We start from the raw sequence: 12,550 nt of genomic DNA on the forward strand, positions 1-12,550 counted from the left end.
TTCAATTCCGCTCGTCCAGACGGGGAGCATTCAATCACATTTATTTTGATGCGACGATTCTCATGGGATTTAATAAGTGACAACATTTTGACCCCAAACCGAGAGGATTCTGGGATGTTTGTGGTTTTTTGGTAATAACTCTGGAAGGAAACGTCGGAGACCCATCAAGTTGGTACTCGTACTGCTCGCCTCGTCGAGAGGAATCCAAAGATATGAGTGGTTAAGCTATGGGATATGAAATGGACGAGGGACCAATAAAACAACATGAATTATGGATTGAATGATTTTTGCTATTCACAAAATAAAACAAAAGCAGTCATGCAAATATCTGATTTAACACAGCACAGCAAAATCAGTTGCACCATTCAATTCCGCTCGTCCAGACGGGGAGCATTCAATCACATTTATTTTGATGCGACGATTCTCATGGGATTTAATAAGCGACAATATTTTGACCCCAAACCGAGAGGATTCTGGGATGTTTGTGGCTTTTTGGTAATAACTCTGGAAGGAAACGTCTGAGACCCATCAAGGTGGTACTCGTACTGCTCGCCTCGTCGAGAGGAATCCAAAGATATGAGTGGCTAAGCTATGGGATATGAAATGGACGAGCGACCAATAAAAAAACATGTATTATGGGGTTGAATGCTTTTTGCTATTCACAAAATTAAACAAAAGCAGTCATGCAAATATCTGATTTAACACAGTACAGCAAAATCAGTTGCACCATTCAATTCCGCTCGTCCAGACGGGGAGCATTCAATCACATTTATTCGATGCGACGTTTCTTATGGGATTTAATAAGCGACAACATTTTGACCCCAAACCGAGAGGATTCTGGGATGTTTGTGGTTTTTTGGTAATAACTCTGGAAGGAAACGTCGCAGCCCCATCAAGCTGGTACTCATACTGCTCGCCTCGTCGAGAGGAATCCAAACATTTGAGTGGTTATGCTATGGGATATGAAATGGACGAGCGACCAATAAAACAACATGTATTATGGGGTTGAATGCTTTTTGCTATTCACAAAATTAAACAAAAGCAGTCATGCAAATATCTGATTTAACACAGCACAGCAAAATCAGTTGCACCATTCAATTCCTGCTCGTCCAGATGGGGAGAATTCAATCACATTCATTCGATGCGACGTTTCTTATGGGATTTAATAAGCGACAACATTTTGACCCCAAACCGAGAGGATTCTGGGATGTTTGTGGTTTTTTGGTAATAACTCTGGAAGGAAACGTCGGAGACCCATCAAGTTGGTACTCGTACTGCTCGCCTCGTCAAGAGGAATCCAAAGATATGAGTGGTTAAGCTATGGGATATGAAATGGACGAGGGACCAATAAAACAACATGAATTATGGATTGAATGCTTTTTGCTATTCACAAAATAAAACAAAAGCAGTCATGCAAATATCTGATTTAACACAGCACAGCAAAATCAGTTGCACCATTCAATTCCGCTCGTCCAGACGGGGAGCATTCAATCACATTTATTTTGATGCGACGATTCTCATGGGATTTAATAAGCGACAACATTTTGACCCCAAACCGAGAGGATTCTGGGATGTTTGTGGTTTTTTGGTAATAACTCTGGAAGGAAACGTCGCAGACCCATTAAGGTGGTACAGGTACTGCTCGCCTCGTCGAGAGGAATCCAAAGATATGAGTGGTTTAGCTATGGGATATGAAATGGACGGGGGGCCAATAAAACAACATGAATTACTGATTGAATGATTTTTGCTATTCACAAAATTAAACAAAAGCAGTCATGCAAATATCTGAATTAACACAGCACAGCAAAATCAGTTGAACCATTCAATTCCGCTCGTCCATTCGGGGAGCATTCAATCACATTCATTCGATGCGACGTTTCTTATGGGAATTAATAAGCGAAAACATTTTGACCCCAAACCTAGAGGATTCTGGGATGTTTGTGTTTTTTTGGTAATAACTCTGGAAGGAAACGTCGCAGACCCATGAAGGTTGTACACGTACTGCTCGCCTCGTCGAGAGGAATCCAAAGATATGAGTCGTTAAGCTATAGGATATTAAATGGACGAGCGACCAATAAAAAACATGTATTATGGGGTTGAATGCTTTTTGCTATTCACAAAATTAAACAAAAGCAGTCATGCAAATATCTGATTTAACACAGCACAGCAAAATCAGTTGCACCATTCAATTCTGCTCGTCCAGACGGGGAGCATTCAATCACATTTATTCGATGCGACGTTTCCCATGGGATTTAATAAGCGACAACATTTTGACCCCAAACCGAGAGGATTCTGGGATGCTTGTGGCTTTTTGGTAATAACTCTGGAAGGAAACGTCGCCAACCCATGAAGGTGGGACTCGTACTGCTCGCCTCGTCGAGAGGAATCCAAAGATATGAGTGGTTAAGCTATAGGATATGAAATGGACGAGGGACCAATAAAACAACATGAATTATGGATTGAATGCTTTTTGCTATTCACAAAATAAAACAAAAGCAGTCATGCAAATATCTGATTTAACACAGCACAGCAAAATCAGTTGCACCATTCAATTCCGCTCGTCCAGACGGGGAGAATTCAATCACATTCATTCGATGCGACGTTTCGTATGGGATTTAATAAGCGACAACATTTTGACCCCAAACCGAGAGAATTCCGGAATGTTTGTGTTTTTTTGGTAATAACTCTGCAAGGAAACGTCGCAGCCCCATCAAGCTGGTACTCATACTGCTCGCCTCGTCGAGAGGAATCCAAATATTTGAGTGGTTATGCTATGGGATATGAAATGGACGAGCGACCAATAAAACAACATGAATTATGGATTGAATGCTTTTTGCTATTCACAAAATTAAACAAAAGCAGTCATGCAAATATCTGATTTAACACAGCACAGCAAAATCAGTTGCATCATTCAATTCCGCTCGTCCAGTCGGGGAGCATTCAATCACATTTATTCGATGCGACGTTTCCCATGGGATTTAATAAGCGACAATATTTTGACCCCAAACCGAGAGGATTCTGGGATGTTTGTGGCTTTTTGGTAATAACTCTGGAAGGAAACGTCTGAGACCCATCAAGGTGGTACTCGTACTGCTCGCCTCTTCGAGAGGAATCCAAAGATATGAGTGGCTAAGCTATGGGATATGAAATGGACGAGCGACCAATAAAAAAACATGTATTATGGGGTTGAATACTTTTTGCTATTCACAAAATTAAACAAAAGCAGTCATGCAAATATCTGATTTAACACAGCACAGCAAAATCATTTGCACCATTCAATTCCGCTCGTCCAGACGGGGAGCATTCAATCACATTTATTCGATGCGACGTTTCTTATGGCATTTAATAAGCGACAACATTTTGACCCCAAACCGAGAGGATTCTGGGATGTTTGTGGTTTTTTGGTAATAACTCTGGAAGGAAACGTCGCAGACCCATCAAGGTGGTACTCGTACTGCTCGCCTCTTCGAGAGGAATCCAAAGATATGAGTGGCTAAGCTATGGGATATGAAATGGACGAGCGACCAATAAAAAAACATGTATTATGGGGTTGAATACTTTTTGCTATTCACAAAATTAAACAAAAGCAGTCATGCAAATATCTGATTTAACACAGCACAGCAAAATCATTTGCACCATTCAATTCCGCTCGTCCAGACGGGGAGCATTCAATCACATTTATTCGATGCGACGTTTCTTATGGCATTTAATAAGCGACAACATTTTGACCCCAAACCGAGAGGATTCTGGGATGTTTGTGGTTTTTTGGTAATAACTCTGGAAGGAAACGTCGCAGCCCCATCAAGCTGGTACTCATACTGCTCGCCTCGTCGAGAGGAATCCAACGATATGAGTGGCTAAGCTATGGGATATGAAATGGAGAGCGACCAATAAAAAAACCTGTATTATGGGGTTGAATGCTTTTTGCTATTCACAAAATTAAACAAAAGCAGTCATACAAATATCTGATTTAACACAGCACAGCAAAATCAGTTGCACCATTCAATTCCGCTCGTCCAGACGGGGAGCATTCAATCACATTTATTTTGATGCGACGATTCTCATGGGATTTAATAAGCGACAACATTTTGACCCCAAACCGAGAGGATTCTGGGATGTTTGTGGTTTTTTGGTAATAACTCTGGAAGGAAACGTCGGAGACCCATCAAGTTGGTACTCGTACTGCTCGCCTCGTCGAGAGGAATCCAAAGATATGAGTGGTTAAGCTATGGGATATGAAATGGACGAGGGACCAATAAAACAACATGAATTATGGATTGAATGCTTTTTGCTATTCACAAAATAAAACAAAAGCAGTCATGCAAATATCTGATTTAACACAGCACAGCAAAATCAGTTGCACCATTCAATTCCGCTCGTCCAGACGGGGAGCATTCAATCACATTTATTTTGATGCGACGATTCTCATGGGATTTAATAAGCGACAATATTTTGACCCCAAACCGAGAGGATTCTGGGATGTTTGTGGCTTTTTGGTAATAACTCTGGAAGGAAACGTCTGAGACCCATCAAGGTGGTACTCGTACTGCTCGCCTCGTCGAGAGGAATCCAAAGATATGAGTGGCTAAGCTATGGGATATGAAATGGACGAGCGACCAATAAAAAAACATGTATTATGGGGTTGAATGCTTTTTGCTATTCACAAAATTAAACAAAAGCAGTCATGCAAATATCTGATTTAACACAGTACAGCAAAATCAGTTGCACCATTCAATTCCGCTCGTCCAGACGGGGAGCATTCAATCACATTTATTCGATGCGACGTTTCTTATGGGATTTAATAAGCGACAACATTTTGACCCCAAACCGAGAGGATTCTGGGATGTTTGTGGTTTTTTGGTAATAACTCTGGAAGGAAACGTCGCAGCCCCATCAAGCTGGTACTCATACTGCTCGCCTCGTCGAGAGGAATCCAAACATTTGAGTGGTTATGCTATGGGATATGAAATGGACGAGCGACCAATAAAACAACATGTATTATGGGGTTGAATGCTTTTTGCTATTCACAAAATTAAACAAAAGCAGTCATGCAAATATCTGATTTAACACAGCACAGCAAAATCAGTTGCACCATTCAATTCCTGCTCGTCCAGATGGGGAGAATTCAATCACATTCATTCGATGCGACGTTTCTTATGGGATTTAATAAGCGACAACATTTTGACCCCAAACCGAGAGGATTCTGGGATGTTTGTGGTTTTTTGGTAATAACTCTGGAAGGAAACGTCGGAGACCCATCAAGTTGGTACTCGTACTGCTCGCCTCGTCAAGAGGAATCCAAAGATATGAGTGGTTAAGCTATGGGATATGAAATGGACGAGGGACCAATAAAACAACATGAATTATGGATTGAATGCTTTTTGCTATTCACAAAATAAAACAAAAGCAGTCATGCAAATATCTGATTTAACACAGCACAGCAAAATCAGTTGCACCATTCAATTCCGCTCGTCCAGACGGGGAGCATTCAATCACATTTATTTTGATGCGACGATTCTCATGGGATTTAATAAGCGACAACATTTTGACCCCAAACCGAGAGGATTCTGGGATGTTTGTGGTTTTTTGGTAATAACTCTGGAAGGAAACGTCGCAGACCCATTAAGGTGGTACAGGTACTGCTCGCCTCGTCGAGAGGAATCCAAAGATATGAGTGGTTTAGCTATGGGATATGAAATGGACGGGGGGCCAATAAAACAACATGAATTACTGATTGAATGATTTTTGCTATTCACAAAATTAAACAAAAGCAGTCATGCAAATATCTGAATTAACACAGCACAGCAAAATCAGTTGAACCATTCAATTCCGCTCGTCCATTCGGGGAGCATTCAATCACATTCATTCGATGCGACGTTTCTTATGGGAATTAATAAGCGAAAACATTTTGACCCCAAACCTAGAGGATTCTGGGATGTTTGTGTTTTTTTGGTAATAACTCTGGAAGGAAACGTCGCAGACCCATGAAGGTTGTACACGTACTGCTCGCCTCGTCGAGAGGAATCCAAAGATATGAGTCGTTAAGCTATAGGATATTAAATGGACGAGCGACCAATAAAAAACATGTATTATGGGGTTGAATGCTTTTTGCTATTCACAAAATTAAACAAAAGCAGTCATGCAAATATCTGATTTAACACAGCACAGCAAAATCAGTTGCACCATTCAATTCTGCTCGTCCAGACGGGGAGCATTCAATCACATTTATTCGATGCGACGTTTCCCATGGGATTTAATAAGCGACAACATTTTGACCCCAAACCGAGAGGATTCTGGGATGCTTGTGGCTTTTTGGTAATAACTCTGGAAGGAAACGTCGCCAACCCATGAAGGTGGGACTCGTACTGCTCGCCTCGTCGAGAGGAATCCAAAGATATGAGTGGTTAAGCTATAGGATATGAAATGGACGAGGGACCAATAAAACAACATGAATTATGGATTGAATGCTTTTTGCTATTCACAAAATAAAACAAAAGCAGTCATGCAAATATCTGATTTAACACAGCACAGCAAAATCAGTTGCACCATTCAATTCCGCTCGTCCAGACGGGGAGAATTCAATCACATTCATTCGATGCGACGTTTCGTATGGGATTTAATAAGCGACAACATTTTGACCCCAAACCGAGAGAATTCCGGAATGTTTGTGTTTTTTTGGTAATAACTCTGCAAGGAAACGTCGCAGCCCCATCAAGCTGGTACTCATACTGCTCGCCTCGTCGAGAGGAATCCAAATATTTGAGTGGTTATGCTATGGGATATGAAATGGACGAGCGACCAATAAAACAACATGAATTATGGATTGAATGCTTTTTGCTATTCACAAAATTAAACAAAAGCAGTCATGCAAATATCTGATTTAACACAGCACAGCAAAATCAGTTGCATCATTCAATTCCGCTCGTCCAGTCGGGGAGCATTCAATCACATTTATTCGATGCGACGTTTCCCATGGGATTTAATAAGCGACAATATTTTGACCCCAAACCGAGAGGATTCTGGGATGTTTGTGGCTTTTTGGTAATAACTCTGGAAGGAAACGTCTGAGACCCATCAAGGTGGTACTCGTACTGCTCGCCTCTTCGAGAGGAATCCAAAGATATGAGTGGCTAAGCTATGGGATATGAAATGGACGAGCGACCAATAAAAAAACATGTATTATGGGGTTGAATACTTTTTGCTATTCACAAAATTAAACAAAAGCAGTCATGCAAATATCTGATTTAACACAGCACAGCAAAATCATTTGCACCATTCAATTCCGCTCGTCCAGACGGGGAGCATTCAATCACATTTATTCGATGCGACGTTTCTTATGGCATTTAATAAGCGACAACATTTTGACCCCAAACCGAGAGGATTCTGGGATGTTTGTGGTTTTTTGGTAATAACTCTGGAAGGAAACGTCGCAGCCCCATCAAGCTGGTACTCATACTGCTCGCCTCGTCGAGAGGAATCCAACGATATGAGTGGCTAAGCTATGGGATATGAAATGGAGAGCGACCAATAAAAAAACCTGTATTATGGGGTTGAATGCTTTTTGCTATTCACAAAATTAAACAAAAGCAGTCATACAAATATCTGATTTAACACAGCACAGCAAAATCAGTTGCACCATTCAATTCCGCTCGTCCAGACGGGGAGCATTCAATCACATTTATTTTGATGCGACGATTCTCATGGGATTTAATAAGCGACAACATTTTGACCCCAAACCGAGAGGATTCTGGGATGTTTGTGGTTTTTTGGTAATAACTCTGGAAGGAAACGTCGGAGACCCATCAAGTTGGTACTCGTACTGCTCGCCTCGTCGAGAGGAATCCAAAGATATGAGTGGTTAAGCTATGGGATATGAAATGGACGAGGGACCAATAAAACAACATGAATTATGGATTGAATGCTTTTTGCTATTCACAAAATAAAACAAAAGCAGTCATGCAAATATCTGATTTAACACAGCACAGCAAAATCAGTTGCACCATTCAATTCCGCTCGTCCAGACGGGGAGCATTCAATCACATTTATTTTGATGCGACGATTCTCATGGGATTTAATAAGCGACAATATTTTGACCCCAAACCGAGAGGATTCTGGGATGTTTGTGGCTTTTTGGTAATAACTCTGGAAGGAAACGTCTGAGACCCATCAAGGTGGTACTCGTACTGCTCGCCTCGTCGAGAGGAATCCAAAGATATGAGTGGCTAAGCTATGGGATATGAAATGGACGAGCGACCAATAAAAAAACATGTATTATGGGGTTGAATGCTTTTTGCTATTCACAAAATTAAACAAAAGCAGTCATGCAAATATCTGATTTAACACAGTACAGCAAAATCAGTTGCACCATTCAATTCCGCTCGTCCAGACGGGGAGCATTCAATCACATTTATTCGATGCGACGTTTCTTATGGGATTTAATAAGCGACAACATTTTGACCCCAAACCGAGAGGATTCTGGGATGTTTGTGGTTTTTTGGTAATAACTCTGGAAGGAAACGTCGCAGCCCCATCAAGCTGGTACTCATACTGCTCGCCTCGTCGAGAGGAATCCAAACATTTGAGTGGTTATGCTATGGGATATGAAATGGACGAGCGACCAATAAAACAACATGTATTATGGGGTTGAATGCTTTTTGCTATTCACAAAATTAAACAAAAGCAGTCATGCAAATATCTGATTTAACACAGCACAGCAAAATCAGTTGCACCATTCAATTCCTGCTCGTCCAGATGGGGAGAATTCAATCACATTCATTCGATGCGACGTTTCTTATGGGATTTAATAAGCGACAACATTTTGACCCCAAACCTAGAGGATTCTGGGATGTTTGTGTTTTTTTGGTAATAACTCTGGAAGGAAACGTCTGAGACCCATCAAGGTGGTACTCGTACTGCTCGCCTCGTCGAGAGTAATCCAAAGATATGAGTGGCTAAGCTATGGGATATGAAATGGACGAGCGACCAATAAAACAACATGAATTATGGATTGAATGCTTTTTGCTATTCACAAAATTAAACAAAAGCAGTCATGCAAATATCTGATTTAACACAGCACAGCAAAATCAGTTGCATCATTCAATTCCGCTCGTCCAGTCGGGGAGCATTCAATCACATTTATTCGATGCGACGTTTCCCATGGGATTTAATAAGCGACAATATTTTGACCCCAAACCGAGAGGATTCTGGGATGTTTGTGGCTTTTTGGTAATAACTCTGGAAGGAAACGTCTGAGACCCATCAAGGTGGTACTCGTACTGCTCGCCTCGTCGAGAGGAATCCAAAGATATGAGTGGCTAAGCTATGGGATATGAAATGGACGAGCGACCAATAAAAAAACATGTATTATGGGGTTGAATGCTTTTTGCTATTCACAAAATTAAACAAAAGCAGTCATGCAAATATCTGATTTAACACAGCACAGCAAAATCAGTTGCACCATTCAATTCCTGCTCGTCCAGATGGGGAAAATTCAATCACATTCATTCGATGCGACGTTTCTTATGGGATTTAATAAGCGACAACATTTTGACCCCAAACCTAGAGGATTCTGGGATGTTTGTGTTTTTTTGGTAATAACTCTGGAAGGAAACGGCGGAGACCCATCAAGGTGGTACTCGTACTGCTCGCCTCGTCGAGAGGAATCCAAAGATATGAGTGGCTAAGCTATGGGATATGAAATGGAGAGCGACCAATAAAAAAACATGTATTATGGGGTTGAATGCTTTTTGCTATTCACAAATTTAAATAAAAGCAGTCATACAAATATCTGATTTAACACAGCACAGCAAAATCAGTTGCACCATTCAATTCCGCTCGTCCAGACGGGGAGCATTCAATCACATTTATTTTGATGCGACGATTCTCATGGGATTTAATAAGCGACAACATTTTGACCCCAAACCGAGAGGATTCTGGGATGTTTGTGGTTTTTTGGTAATAACTCTGGAAGGAAACGTCGGAGACCCATCAAGTTGGTACTCGTACTGCTCGCCTCGTCAAGAGGAATCCAAAGATATGAGTGGTTAAGCTATGGGATATGAAATGGACGAGGTACCAATAAAACAACATGAATTATGGATTGAATGCTTTTTGCTATTCACAAAATAAAACAAAAGCAGTCATGCAAATATCTGATTTAACACAGCACAGCAAAATCAGTTGCACCATTCAATTCCGCTCGTCCAGACGGGGAGCATTCAATCACATTTATTTTGATGCGACGATTCTCATGGGATTTAATAAGCGACAACATTTTGACCCCAAACCGAGAGGATTCTGGGATGTTTGTGGTTTTTTGGTAATAACTCTGGAAGGAAACGTCGCAGACCCATTAAGGTGGTACAGGTACTGCTCGCCTCGTCGAGAGGAATCCAAAGATATGAGTGGTTAAGCTATTGGATATGAAATGGACGAGCGACCAATAAAAAACATGTATTATGGGGTTGAATGCTTTTTGATATTCACAAATTTAAATAAAAGCAGTCATACAAATATCTGATTTAACACAGCACAGCAAAATCAGTTGCACCATTCAATTCCGCTCGTCCAGACGGGGAGCATTCAATCACATTTATTTTGATGCGACGATTCTCATGGGATTTAATAAGCGACAACATTTTGACCCCAAACCGAGAGGATTCTGGGATGTTTGTGGTTTTTTGGTAATAACTCTGGAAGGAAACGTCGGAGACCCATCAAGTTGGTACTCGTACTGCTCGCCTCGTCAAGAGGAATCCAAAGATATGAGTGGTTAAGCTATGGGATATGAAATGGACGAGGGACCAATAAAACAACATGAATTATGGATTGAATGCTTTTTGCTATTCACAAAATAAAACAAAAGCAGTCATGCAAATATCTGATTTAACACAGCACAGCAAAATCAGTTGCACCATTCAATTCCGCTCGTCCAGACGGGGAGCATTCAATCACATTTATTTTGATGCGACGATTCTCATGGGATTTAATAAGCGACAACATTTTGACCCCAAACCGAGAGGATTCTGGGATGTTTGTGGTTTTTTGGTAATAACTCTGGAAGGAAACGTCGCAGACCCATTAAGGTGGTACAGGTACTGCTCGCCTCGTCGAGAGGAATCCAAAGATATGAGTGGTTAAGCTATTGGATATGAAATGGACGAGCGACCAATAAAAAACATGTATTATGGGGTTGAATGCTTTTTGCTATTCACAAAATTAAACAAAAGCAGTCATGCAAATATTTGATTTAACACAGCACAGCAAAATCAGTTGCACCATTCAATTCCGCTCGTCCAGACGGGGAGAATTCAATCACATTCATTCGTTGCGACGTTTCGTAAGGGATTTAATAAGCGACAACATTTTGACCCCAAACCGAGAGAATTCCGGAATGTTTGTGTTTTTTTGGTAATAACTCTGGAAGGAAACGTCGCAGCCCCATCAAGCTGGTACTCATACTGCTCGCCTCGTCGAGAGGAATCCAAAGATTTGAGTGGTTATGCTATGGGATATGAAATGGACGAGCGACCAATAAAACAACATGTATTATGGGTTTGAATGCTTTTTGCTATTCACAAAATTAAACAAAAGCAGTCATGCAAATATCTGATTTAACACAGCACAGCAAAATCAGTTGCACCATTCAATTTCTGCTCGTCCAGATGGGGAGAAATCAATCACATTCATTCGATGCGACGTTTCTTATGGGATTTAATTAGCGACAACATTTTGACCCCAAACCCAGATGATTCTGGGATGTTTGTGTTTTTTTGGTAATAACTCTGGAAGGAAACGTCTGAGACCCATCAAGGTGGTACTCGTACTGCTCGCCTCGTCGAGAGGAATCCAAAGATATGAGTGGTTAAGCTATGGGATATGAAATGGACGAGCGACCAATAAAAAAACATGTATTATGGGGTTGAATGCTTTTTGCTATTCACAAAATTAAACAAAAGCAGTCATGCAAATATCTGATTTAACACAGCACAGCAAAATCAGTTGAATCATTCAATTCTGCTCGTCCAGTGGGGGAGCATTCAATCACATTTATTCGATGCGACGTTTCCCATGGGATATAATAAGCGACAACATTTTGACCCCAAACCGAGAGGATTCTGGGATGTTTGTGTTTTTTTGGTAATAACTCTGGAAGGAAACGTCGCAGACCCATGAAGGTTGTACACGTACTGCTCGCCTCGTCGAGAGGAATCCAAAGATATGAGTCGTTAAGCTATAGGATATTAAATGGACGAGCGACCAATAAAAAACATGTATTATGGGGTTGAATGCTTTTTGCTATTCACAAAATTAAACAAAAGCAGTCATGCAAATATCTGATTTAACACAGCACAGCAAAATCAGTTGCACCATTCAATTCTGCTCGTCCAGACGGGGAGCATTCAATCACATTTATTCGATGCGACGTTTCCCATGGGATTTAATAAGCGACAACATTTTGACCCCAAACCGAGAGGATTCTGGGATGCTTGTGGCTTTTTGGTAATAACTCTGGAAGGAAACGTCGCCAACCCATGAAGGTGGGACTCGT

Source organism: Petromyzon marinus, chromosome 24 (assembly GCF_048934315.1).
Source record: "Petromyzon marinus isolate PM22_M1 ecotype Great Lakes invasive population chromosome 24, UKy_Petmar_22M1.pri1.0, whole genome shotgun sequence".
NCBI lineage: Eukaryota > Metazoa > Chordata > Hyperoartia > Petromyzontiformes > Petromyzontidae > Petromyzon > Petromyzon marinus.